This window comes from Euprymna scolopes, chromosome 3 (genome assembly GCF_053919585.1).
Source record: "Euprymna scolopes isolate OS-2025 chromosome 3, ASM5391958v1, whole genome shotgun sequence".
NCBI classification, from domain to species: Eukaryota; Metazoa; Mollusca; class Cephalopoda; order Sepiida; family Sepiolidae; genus Euprymna; species Euprymna scolopes.
Genome location: NC_136484.1, coordinates 84,893,548 through 84,907,580, shown reverse-complemented (window position 1 = coordinate 84,907,580; position 14,033 = coordinate 84,893,548). Strand labels below are relative to the sequence as shown.

Sequence of the window (14,033 nt, the reverse complement as noted above, 5' to 3'; positions counted from 1 at the left end):
TTTTTTTTTCGACGCTCTTGTATGGGTGACACGAACACCAAAGTGGGGCTTGTTGTATTGTTGGTATCATAAAAGGGAACCGTTGTATGATCGTCTAAATGTTGCTATATATTCGTGATATATTCATATTTAATTGTTCATATGCAGCTGTGTGTGTGTGTGTGTGTGTGTGTGTGTGTGTGTGTGTGTGTGTGTGTGTGTGTGTGTGTGTGTGTGTGTGTGTGTGTGTGTGTGTGTGTGTGTGTGGTTACATGTATTTGGGACATACTTTAACTTCATGCGTCGTTGATCTTGTCCACCTGGAATTCATCTTGTTCTCAGAGGGAAGACTGGAAACCTGTTTTGGACGAATATTCATTCATTCCAAGACGATGATTGGTTTTATATAGTTTTTATTCACCTTCCATGTGTCGATAGCAGAAGAATGGAAAGTGAATTTCTTTGCTTGCGTGGTTCTCAAGGTCTTATTTTCACACACGTCAGCGTCCCTCCCTCCAGTGAAAGGGAGGGGACAACTGTTAAGCCGTCTGTTCTTCTCTACATCTAAACCCAAACTCACTGACTCCAGCTAACCTGATTACGTGACTCACACGCAGATCCGATCAGCTGACCCTTACTTCCGGTAAAACTTGTCTACAATATGATTTACCATATTTCTTTCTTATGTTCGACCTATTTCCTTACAAGTGGAGAGAGTTAGCCTAAGCCCTTTCAGAAGAGAAGAGAAAGACAAAATATAGAAACCTAACCATCTGGAAATAAATGTAATCGTTGTAAGCCTTTGTCTTCGCCGTCATTTCAACAAGGTAATGTGTTGTCTTCTGTTATTATATATACAATCCCGCTGTTCCATCATCCTGAATTTTACATAAACTCCCTTCCATAGTGTTAACTTTATCCCCCCTCATCAATAATGTATTTCCCCTCTGTGTTTTAGAAGAACTGTCTATTTACTCATCTCTTCACCAATATAAGCATCCTATTATAAATGTTAACTCCCCCAAGTCTTATCGTCGTCGCTGTGTAATCCGTTATATGCCGCTATATGCCGCTATATGTCGCATCCCCGTCATGTACAACAAGTACGATTTTTTATAGTCTATCCATGTCATGGCTAAGTTCTTTTCTTTTTTTTACTTTTACCTCTTTCAGAATCCTCTGATTTGTGTGTTCTTCTTTTTCCTTTCTAGCATCCTTTCTGTTCTTGAGAGAAGTCCGCGATTATTATTATTATTATTATTATTATTATTATTATTATTATTATTATTATTATTACTACTACTACTACTACTACGACGACGACGACGATGACGACGACGACGATGACGACGCTTATCGCTCCGTCCGTTATCATGCTGTGCAAAAAAGGAAAGTGGAATATTATTTATTATTATTCCAAAAAGTGGAAAAAGGAAAAATAAAATTGGTGTCGCTGTTGAGGCAAAGCTAATAAAAATGATTTGTCTTTCTTGGTCTTTTGGCTAAGATCAAAGTGTAGTATCTGTTCTTCAGGTGCTACATTTCAATTTCTTCTTTCTAAGCGGAAGAGAAATCCTTTACGACTAAGACAATTTTTTCTCCACGTTAAAAAACGACCCTGGTGTCTAAATCTGTCCCGTGGGGAGGCATTGTGAATAGGTACTTTGTTTAATGTAACAAAGTTTTAATATTAAAAAGGTAACTGAAAAAAGGTATTTCTGATTTAATTTTTTTTTTTTTTTTTTTTTTTTTTACATAAACGTCACCACTTATCAAGGTCGGAATTAGACATGAGGTCGGTTAAAAATTTAGGGGAAAACCAGCTCCCCAAAAGGGACACTCTGGTCAATAATAAAAATAAGAATTGTATCAGTAATGAAGGATTTCTCCTCCATTAACCAAAACCAAAAAAGGGGGGATTTAAGTCACTTGAATACTGAAACTGATACTACACCCAGAAATTCATGTTGAAGCAATGGTTGCCTAATCCCTAACCGCGTTAATGTTTTATGAAACAGTTTATGATTTAAACATTACTTTATTTCATGTATATTTTAAGCAGTGGGTTACGAGATATGAAGTCAGTCCCGGAAATTACTCAAACCGTTTACGATTTAAACATTACTTTATTTCATGTATATTTTTAACAGTGGGGTGGGGGATATTAAATCAGTCCCGAAAATGGGTGAAACCATTTACGCATTACACATTACTTTATATATTCTTTACATTGAGGTGGGAAATATGAAGTCGGTTCCGGAAATGGCTGCAACCATTTACGTCTTGGACATTACTTTATTTAATGTATATTTTTAACAGTAGGATGGGAGATAAGAAGTCGGTCCCGGAAATGGCTGAAAAAGTTTATGATTTATTCATTACTTTATTTCATGTATATTTTCAACAGTAGGTTGGGGATTATAAGTCAGTTCCAGAAATGGCTGAAACAGTTTACTATTTAAACATTACATTATTTCATGTATATTTTTAGAAGTGGGTTTGGGATATAAAGTCGGTCCCGGAAATGTCTGAAACAGTTTACTATTTAGATATTACATTATTTCATGTATATTTTTAGAAGTGGGTTGGGGATATAAAGCCAGTCCCGAAAATGGCTGAAACAGTTTACGATTAAAACCTTACTTTATTTAATGTATATTTTCAGCAGTGGGGTGGCGGACATGAAGTCAGTCCCGGGATTGAATGAGATGTGCAAATATATACTATCAGAAAGCGTCGCCCAGTATTGAATGAGATAGGTGGAAAGCATATAGTAGCAAAATACCCAGCGTCGCCTGGGATTGAATGAGATAGGTGAACGATATATATTAGCAGAATATGCAGCGTCATCCGGGATTGGATAAGATAGGTGAAACATATGAGAATACCCAGAATTGATTGATTTGTTTGTAATGAAATATATCAAAGTTATTATTAGGGGGGGGCGACATAGTGGGTTAAAGTTATGAAAATTATTGTCGAAATTAGTAACATATCCATTGTGAAAAATAATGAAATGTGAGTTACTTGATTGGTGTGTTTGCAATGATATAATAAGCCCAGACAATATATCAAATATATAATATAAGTAGGATGGAGAGGCATAATGTGGGGTTTTAATTATAAAAATTATTGTCGAAATTAGTAACATATCCAAAATTATGAACAAAGATTAAATGTGAGTTAATCGATTGTGTGTTTACAATAAAATAATCAGTCCAGGAAACATATCAAAGTAATTATGTTAGTAAGAGAGGGCGATAAGGATGGTTTGAATTATGAAAAATAATTGTCAAAATTAGTAACATATCCAAGAATTATGAAAAATGTAATATGCTATTTAATGCATTAGTGTGCTTGCAATGAAATAATCAGACCAGACAATATATCAAAGTTATTATTTTAATAAGTAGGGCGATGATGTGGGTTAAAATGATGAAAAATGATTGTCGACAATAGTAACATATCCAAGAATTATGAAAAATGACAAAATGTGAGTTAATTGATTGGTGTGTTTGAAATGAAATAATTATCCCAGATAATATATCAAAGTTATTTTTTAGTAGTGGAGGGGGTTGATAATGTGGGTTAAAAATATTTAAAATAATTGTCGAAAGGAGTAACGTATCCAAGAATTAAGAAAAATGATTAAGTGTGAGTTAATTGATAGTTGTGCTTTTTATGAAATAATCAGCCCAGATCAAAGTAATTTTTTAGTAAGAGAAGGCGACGAGGATGGTTTAAATTATAAAAAAATTATTGTCGAAATTAGTAACATATCCAATAATTACGAAAAATGACGAAATGTGATTTAATTGATTGGTGCGTTTATAATAAAATAATCAGCCTAGATAATATATCAAAGTGATTATATAAGTAAAGGGGAAGAAGATAAGGAGGGTTAAAGTTATGAAAAATTATTGTCAAAATTAGTAACATATCCAAGAATTACGAAAAAAATGATGAAATATTAGTTAATTGATTGGCGTGTTTGTAAGGAAATAATCAGCCTAGACAATATATCAAAGTTATTATTAAGTAAAGAGGGAAGGGCGAGAATGCGGGTTAAAATTATAAAAAATGATTGTCGAAATAAGTAACATATCCAAGAATTATGAAAAATGATTAAATGTGATTTCATGCATTAGTGTGTTTGTAATAAAACAATAAGCCAATACAATATTTCAAAGTTATTATTTTATTAAGGAGGGGGCGATAATGTGGGTATAAATTATGAAAAGTGATTGTCGAAATTAATAACATACCCAAGAATTATGAAAAATGATGAAATGGAGGTTAATTGATTAGTGTGTGTGTAATGAAATAATCAGCTCAGCAAATGTATTAAAGTTATTATTTTAGTAAGGTTGGGCGACAACGTTGGTTTAAATTATAAAAAAATATTGTCGAAATTAGTAACATATCCAAGAATTACGAAATATGATGAAATATTAGTTGATTGATGTGTGTGTTTGTAATGAAATAATCAGCCTAGACAATATATCAAAGTTATTATTTTAGTAAGGGAGCGATACAGTTTTAATAAAAAAGTAGAATAATATGATTGTGCCTTCATTCATGCTGAACAGAACGCTCACAGCATGCCCAGCAACAATATATCACATATGAAAAATGCTGTTGTGGAATTTTCACAGGTCCTGCTAGTTATTATTATTACTGCTGCCGCTGTTTCTGCTAAAAAAATTAACACTGACCATCACAAGGTTGATTTTCTGATGATTTTGGATATTCTATTGTCATATTAACATTATCCTGATAAAATGTACCTGCATTTTTCATTACGTATACAAAAATATTTCTGTGATAATAAACTATTTAAAAATAACTTGTTTTAGCTTTCGTCGATATGAATATAAGAAATAATTCATGCATAAATGTATTCATTTTTCTTTTCTCATTCACATCACCATGCAAAAGGCTGAATCAGTTTGCTTTGTCCATCAAACGAATCGTTAATGGAAATTCCATTTCACCCATCGGACACATAAAAAGGCGCACTTAACAATTTATATCAGGGTCAAAATTTTTATCCGGTAGAGAACAGGAAAAGCTGATTCCTGAAGAATAGCTACTGTTATAGTGGAATTGAACAAGATCACATTAAATAGAACTGACTATTGGGGGATCTGCCGAGATAACTGATTAAGCGAGCTACGTGTCTTTGAAGACAATTAATAAGTACCTGTTTACCTTTGTTTATTGTGTCCTTTGTTTTCTTTTTGTGCAAATGATGAATTCTTTACTGTCTTTATTTTTATAGATTTTAAATTCAGAGAAATAAATTCCTCGAACCGAACACTGTTGCACCATTTTTATGTCTCCTTGCGAAGATTAAAGTCAAAATATAATTAATTCTACTTTGATCTATACATGCTAATTGAGATCTTATGGATAAGCAAGAAAATGTGTAGTGAACTACTACTATGATGCTGCTACGGTATGCTTCCCTTATTTCTCTCTTTCTCCCTACTCTTCTACTTTTCCCTTCCTTCCTTCTCTCAACGTCACCAGAGGTTTCAGCCAAACTGAATAGAGGGCTGCCTTGGAGGGAGATATGAAGAAGAAATGCGGGACATGCGGGAACGATATAAGCATCAACACGCGACGGACCAGTTTCCCTGGGTAAAGACTTTTATGAAAGAAATGTACCATCCTCTTTGTACGCCTATATCTTGGGAACTTTTATAAAACATCATCAATCCTAAAGTCTCGTCGCACTTAATTATAACCCGATGTTTTCTTTTCCACAACCGCTCTTTTTCAGCGCTCTTGTTCTCTCTCTAATTTCGGAGATGCCCCAAAAAGGGGACCGACCGAAATGGTGAGCCTTTTTCAAACGTCGTTAAAATCTATGGTAACCGTCATAATTTGATGAACGCCCGACGTGCGTATATACACGCAATCTTCAATGAACAAAAAAAAAACGAAAGCGATGAGAACGTGACAGAGTAAAAAAAAGAAAAGAAAAAGGCCTTTCTAAAACTATAGTAAAACCTTACAAAAAAGTATATATAAATCCGCTTTCCAAGAAATGCCGATAATATATATTTCTTTGCTATTTTTGTGAAACGGTTTACGCTAAATAAGGCAAAACCAAACAAACAAGAAAAATAAGCAGTAAAAAAAAAAAAATTTTACGTGACTCTCACCAGATAAATGACTAAAATAAAATCTGGTCTAAAAAATATTTTGTAACAACAAAAAAAGTAACTTTAAGAATCAATACAGAATCCCAAATTTCATTCTGAAACACACATACACCCACACACAGAAAAGGCAACCTTCCAGACGCACGCGGGTGAAGCTAATTTTGGAACACGTATGGTCACACATCCGCACACAAAAAAGGAACCTTCCAGACGCAAGTGTGTGAAGCCAATTTTGGAACACGTGTGTGCATCGACGAACTCAGTTTTTTTCCTTTAAGAACATTGACTATATATTCACACACACGCACACACACACACACACACACACACACATATATATATATATATATATATATATATATATATATATATATATATATATATATATATATATATAATTAATTGGCGCTATTTCTCCAATCACCTGCTGAAATTAACCTCTGGTGTGTACTCGCTTTTCTCGCTTCTTGCTTATCACCCCCCAGCCATTTCCTTTAGTCGCAGCTACAAATAAATAATAATAATAATAATAATAATAATAATAGTAACTAATAATAATCATAGGAATAATAATAATTAATAACAATAATAATAATTAATAGTAGTAATAATAGTAATAATAATAATTAATAATAATAATTAGTAATAATAATAATAATAATAATGGACGAACTACAGGTTAGCGTAAAACCCCCACAATTTATGGAGACGAGTGTCTAGGGGTAGTTTTCGATAATAGAAGCTCAATTCCATCTCAGACACATTACGAGCGATGATACTAAGTTCTATACGGTTATCAGCGCATTGCCGCCTGACGTGGTAACAAATATACCTCCAGCAATTCTGCAGTCGCTAAACTATGCGAAGTTAAAGGAGTCTGTGTTGTCTGCATATGAAAAGACCAGACCTGAACTCCTGGAGAAGTTGATGAGGACCACTACATTAGCGGGTCGTCCGTCATTATACCTCCAGGAGATGGTAACGGTCGCACATAGAATAAGGGCAAGCGCGCCATAAATTCGTACACGCACTTCCGAAGCAAATCACCCCAGTAATAGCAGCCCACACTGAAATGCTGTTAATGGAGTTGGGTCGACTATCCGACAACTTGATGCCGTTAATAGAAAATACATCAGTATTTCAGACAGTTGAGAGTCGAGCTCAGACAAACGACCATATTAACACCAGACAGTCTAGTGAAACCATTCCAGCCGGTCTACGTCCATATAGAAGGAAACAGCGGCTGAAGATATGCACAGCCCATATATATTTCGCGGAGGAGACTCTAACATGTAAGCCATGGTGTAAGTGGCCAAAGAAAAAGAGTAGCTTACAGACTCTGCCTAACTCGCGCCCTTCCTCTCCCACCCCTAGTGATTCGGAAAACTAGAAAGGCGGACTGCGTTTGCTCCAGTAGTGCCGCCGTTATTAGAAGTTTCTGCTAAAATAGGAGCATCTTAAGTCAATTTTATCATAAATACAGGAGCCAGTGTTCCATTTTACCATATTCCGTAGTAAATGGAATTACTCTGGAGCCAACTCCTGTTCATATCTCTACCACTAATGGTGAAAGCATAAAATGCTATGGTCAGACAAACCTCAAAGTTAAGATACCGCGTTTGAGAAGATCTTTTCAATGGAGTTTCGTGATCGCAGATGTCACCAACCCTTTGTTAGGATTTGACTTCTTAAACAAATTTAACATTATAGTGAATTGTAAAAATAGATCCATCCGTGATAACGTAACGGAGTGTGAAATTACAGTCAATGCAGTAACGGGAACCGATGCTGTAGTGATTAACAAAATAGACCTAGCGGATTATGTTACAGAAGTAATAGGTAAAAATAAAAATGTGCTTTCACCACATAGCGACACAAACAAAGACTATGGTGGACTAGCAGTATCAGAATTTTTGTAGGAATTTTTGACACCCCTAACACGAAACTGCGAATACAATATAAAAATCTCGTAATTTCTCTGTTAAAAGTGGGTTATTTATTTTCTTTATGGATTATACTTCCAAAATAAACTATTACAGTTGTTTTAAAAGTAATAAAAATATTTTTATTTTTTTTTTAAAACAGTAATGAATTTTCCGAACTCAATATTTTTCAATTTTTAAACTCAATATTTTTAAATTTTTAAATTTTAAAAATCTATCAAAATTTTTCTATTGATTCTATTTTTACGATATTTTCAGGGTCAATGTGAAATTTTATGTTCTTTCCAATAAACCGAATATAATATTTTAGACAAACGTTTTTTTTAAATTCACGCCTCCCCATTTTCACGCCCCCCCCATTTTCACGCCCCCCCCATTTTGAAATGTCTATTAAAAAGTAAATAATTAATTTATGTTTAATAGGTTTATATATCACAAATTGAAGAGAAAAGGTCAATAAATAATATATTCAAATTTAAAACAAAAAAAAAATCAGTTTTTTAGAAATTTACCTGTAAAGTCCGAAGTTTAAAACCTTATTTTATAAGAACACATTTTTTCTTTTTGTCTTTTTTTTTTTTTTTAATGAAACCTTGGTCCTTGCTCCTTTAATTGAAAAAAAAATTAGGGCTTGAATTACATTTTTCGAGGAGTTATAAGCTTAGAAAGATAGGGGGTCGAATAATTTACGCCTCTCATTTTGAAATGTCTATTAAAAAGTAAATAATTAATTTATGTTTAATAGGTTTATATATCACAAATTGAAGAGAAAAGGTCAATAAATAATATATTCAAATTTAAAACAAAAAAAAAAAAACAGTTTTTTAGAAATTTACCTGTAAAGTCCGAAGTTTAAAACCTTTTTAAAAAAAAAAAACACATTGTTTTGTTTTGTTTTTTTTTTAAATAAAACCTTGGTCCTTACTCCTTTAATTGAAAAAAAAAATTAGGGCTTGAATTACATTTTTCGAGGAGTTATAAGCTTGGAAAGATGGGGTGGAATTATTCACTATTTTCACGAAATTTCTGACACTGCTAATGGTGGACTGTATCACGGTATTGATACAGGCAGCCACGTACCAGTCTTTGCTAAAGCCAGATAACTTTCCGGTCCTAAGTTAGACGCAGCACAGGCAGAATTTAAAAAGTTACTAAATTCGGGATTTATCCAGCCTTCCAGTAGCGAGTGGGTAACCCCTTTGCACTTGGTGAAGAAGCCGGATGGGTCATATCGAGCGAGCGGTGATTTCCGTGCGTTAAATAGCATTACCAAAACAGACCGCTACCCGGTACCAAATATAAATTCCTTCTGCACATAGTTAGCTAATAAACAATATTTTTTCAAAATAGATTTAACTGCAGCATATCATCAGATTAAGGTACACCCTGAAGATGTGCCTAAGACAGCAGTAGTGGCACCTTTTGGTTTGTTTGAGTTTAATTACATGCCATTTGGTTTAAAGAATGTTGCGGCTACATTTCAGCGTTTTATGGATAAAATATTTTTCAAATTAAATTGCATATTTATATATTTAGACGACATACTAGTTTTTAGCGAAAGTGAGCAACAGCACAAGGAAGATTTAGATAGAGTATTTAGGATCTTTAGTGATAACAATTTAAAGATTTCCTTAGATAAGTGTGTATTCGGAGTACCAGAGTTAGATTTCTTAGGTTTTCACGTAAGCAAAGAAGGCTTGTTGCCTACTTTAAAGAAAATCAAAGAGTTTGAAAACTTTCCGATACCTAAGGACTCAAAAAGCTTACGTAGATTTCTGGGGATGACAGGTTTTTATCGCAAATTAGTCCCTAATTATGCATCCATAATTTTACCACTATCCGAATGGATGAGGTTGGATCCTGAAGCAAAGACCGAGCTTAATGAGGAAGAAACTAACGCCTTCAAAACAATAATAAGCAAATTATTGGAAATTACGGCGTTAGCTCATCCACAGTCTTCAGCTACAGAATACCACTTAGTTACAGATGCTAGTCAATACGCTGCTGGTGCTGCATTACACCAGTTCGTAAATAAGAAACCAGTACCCATAGGTTTCTTTTCACATAAATTTTCTCAAACCCAAGCCAAGTATTCCACGTTTCACAGAGAGCTACTAGCAGCTTATTTTTCAGTGATACATTCCAGCCACCCCATAGAAGGTCGTCACGTGACATTATTCACTGATCATAAGCCATTATGCGGAGCCTTTTATAGTCAGACACCAGCAAAGTCAGATAGACAACAGCGACACTTATCAGTGCTTGCTGAATATATTGCTAACGTGGAGTACATTAAAGGAGCTAAGAATATAGTTGCAGACTGTATGTCTCGGCCTGCATTAGCTGTGCAGATAGATGCATGCGACTTGGCTGAAATAGCCCAGGCACAAAAAAGTGATGACGAAATAAAGTCATATACTAATTTGAAAGAATACTGTGTGTCAAGCGAAGTCGGCCCAGTCCTATGCGATACTTCAACTAAGTACCCCAGACCGTTTATCCCAAAAGAGCTTCGTCAAGCTATTTTCAACAGTTTACATAGCTTGTCGCATCCTGGTACGGGAGCATCTATAAAACTGGTCAAGTCCAGATACTTTTGGCCTAGTTTAGATAAAACGATTAAACAATTCTGTGCAGAATGTGTAGCATGTCAACAATCAAAAATTCACAGACACACAAAGTCTGCAGTCCAAGAATTTGAATTACAATCTGTACGTTTCCAGACGGTACATATCGATATCGTTGGACCCCTGCCCTTAACGCGCAATGAGTCCGAATCTTACCTGAGCCCTAACAAATATTTGCTTACTTGCATCGATCGTGCAACACGTTTGATTGAAGTACAGCCTATGACTGAGATAACTGCACAGTCGGTAGCAGAAGCGTTTATCAATGCATAGATAGCTCGTTTGGAGTCCCACTGCATGTTGTAACTGACAGAAGTAGTCAGTTTGAGAGAGAATTGTTCCAGGAATTAGCCAAGCTAGTAGGTTTTTACCAATTGAGGGCAACTTCGTATCACCCTCAAAGTAACGCGATGATCGAAAGAGCACACCGTATCCCTAAAGCGGCAATAATGGCTCGAAAAGAATCATGGATGAAAGCGATACCGGTGATTCTGCTGGGTATATGTAGCACCCCTAATGAATCATGCTTTTCCCCTTTTACGTCTGTTGCTGGAGCTCCGATATTGATTCCTCAGCAGTTGATACACAATCAGAGAGGTGGAGAAACTCCAGTTAATAACCAGTACATACGTAATTTGTGTGAATGGATGTCCCAAATTAATGTACGCAACAACGGAAAAGGATATATCCATGACAGTCCCAAACATTTATACCGAAAGGTTTATCTTCCTGTGAAAAAGTATGGCTCAGAATTGATCGAGTTAGGAAACCATTAGAAGCAACGTACTCAGGTCCTTATAAAGTTTTGACTCGATCAGATAAGCATTATCAGATCGATATGAACAACGGTACTCATACACACGTATCAATAGATAGATTAAAGCCGTACATAGAACCAAATAGTACTAATAAAATTAGACCGACTGAGAAGGCACAGACAAATGACGGTACTACTAATGATAAACTTATTAAGACAGATGATACCGACAAAGTTGAAGATAAAATTGCTGACACATATAAATCTAGATCTGGTAGGAAAGTAACATGGAAAAAGAAAAACGAGTACTTTTATTTTTAAACAAATTTAGGCAATACACATATTTAATAATTCTGTGGAGGGTACTTAACTCCGTTATTTGGAGGGGAACTCGTGTAGTGAACTACTACTATGATGCTGCTACGGTATGCTTCCCTTATTTCTCTCTTTCTCCCTACTCTTCTACTTTTCCCTTCCTTCCTTCTTTCAACGTCACCAGAGGTTTCAGCCAATCGGAATAGAGGACTGCCTTGGAGGGAGATACAAAGAAAAAAATCTGTCTCAGACATGCGGGAACGATAGAAGCGTCAACATGCGACGAACCAGTTTCCCTGGGTAAAGACTTTTATGAAAGAAATGTACCATCCTCTTTGTACCCTATATCTTGGAAACTTTTATAAAACATCATCAATCCTAAAGTCTCGTCGGACTTAATTATAACTCGATGTTTTCTTTTCCACACGCATTCTTTTTCAGCGCTCTTGTTCTCTCTCTAATTTCAGAGGTGCCCCAAAAAGGGGACCGACCGAAATGGTGACCTTTTTTTCAAACGTCATTAAAATCTATGGTAACCGCCATAAATAAACTGAAAAAGGTTGATATTTCGCTTTCCAGTCTTGTTTGATGCTCAAGCATACAGCGTCTGTTGTCAAGGTGATGGATTCTGTTTGAGGATTCTGGAGATGATCTAATTGTAGGAAACGATTGGTGACAGTACTTTGCACTAGGATTAAGGCAAATGAAGGAATCAATTCAATACGCACAGGGAATAGGTTTCTTATTTCTGTAATAAATATAGAAATTAGGCGAAGTAGTCTTACATTTTAAATTAGCGTTAATTAATAAGTTTACTTTTTACAAATGCACTAGAATACACAATACTTTTGCACCAGTTTTACGTACATTTGCAGAGATTATAATCAAGATATACAAAAATGTTATGAATTAATGTAAAACCAAGACATAATAATATGTTATGAATTAATTTCAAGATATAATGGCATGTTATGAATTAATTAATCAGATTAAAACCCAGATATACTTATATGCTATGTATAGAATCTTATTAATAATTTTGTTCAAAGTTGATCACTTTATTTATTTATTTTATTTTATTTTTTATTTTTATTTTATTTATTTATTTATTTATTTTCTTTTTTCTTTTTGCAGAATATTTCTAAAATTAAATGCTTTAAATGTCTGATATATTCTGCACCTTCGGACCTGTTCCATATTAGCCTAAGTTGAAAGGATGTAAGTACTGAGTATCGAACGCTACTTACTGATACGGTATGCATACTAGTCGAGGATACGTCTTCGACAATCAGTCCGACAGTCCAAGTCATTAGGGTGACCTTTTATCTGTTGGACCATGGTATTAATTCTGAATACTTTAAGGAGGTTCACTCTCATAGAACTTGTATCCCTCTTTTTGGAATGATTTAATTAATTTCAATTTGCTTTGCTGAGAAAGGCAAACGATGTTGTCCAGGTAATTTTTATGTGCTCCATCTCATAGACGATGGATTTTTCTCTCCCTTTTCGACCTTGTGCCACATCATCCTTAGTGGAAAGGCTCTAAATGCCCTTAAGTATCAGAAGCTACACCGACGATATTTATTAGTGCAATAGAACCTAATTCGTCTTCTTAGTATATGCGTCTTATTCAGTTGTTACGTCCCTCAGAAGAAATAATATTGAGAAACAGAAAAACAGATTAGAGTAATGTGATGCTAGGGATGGTTGAGTTGCTTAATCACTTTGATCAATTCCCAGTAGGTTATCGTTCTTAGTATGGAAATTTTAGCAAATTATAGCCTTTTTAGCTGATCAAAACTATTCGTGAGGATAAAATGGCTCAAAAGGTTTACACATTTTGTATTAACGAAGTAAAATCTAGTTATTGTATCTTCTGTGTTGACTCAACACGACATTTATCAAATATAAATCAGTTGCGTGTTGTACTTCAAGAATGGTCAGCTAATAGAAGAACGCTTTTTAATATTTACAGAATTGTCAAATGATTTTAGTGAGGAAATGACAAATAATGTTATGCTAACATATCTTGGTATGACAAGGGAAACAAGTTTTTATAGCAAACAAGTTGGTCATTTTCGTTCACTGCTATCCATTCAACAAATTTGTTTGACATAAGTGTTGTTAATTGCTGTCGGTAGGTGATTAATCTTGTCCATACAGCGAAACTATACTTTTTTTTTCTTTTTCAGCATTAACCAATCGGTGGAAAATTCTCAACAGTTTAATTGAAAGTGAACGA

General features: G+C 34.6%; 1 non-coding gene across 1 annotated transcript; it reads left to right on the top strand.

The window, feature by feature from the left end:
- Positions 1-1,460: 1,460 nt before the first annotated feature.
- LOC145265300 (U2 spliceosomal RNA) lies at positions 1,461-1,664 on the top strand. Its single transcript, XR_013864632.1, has one exon. It is a non-coding gene; the product is annotated as a U2 spliceosomal RNA (small nuclear RNA).
- The last annotated feature ends 12,369 nt before the right edge of the window (positions 1,665-14,033 follow it).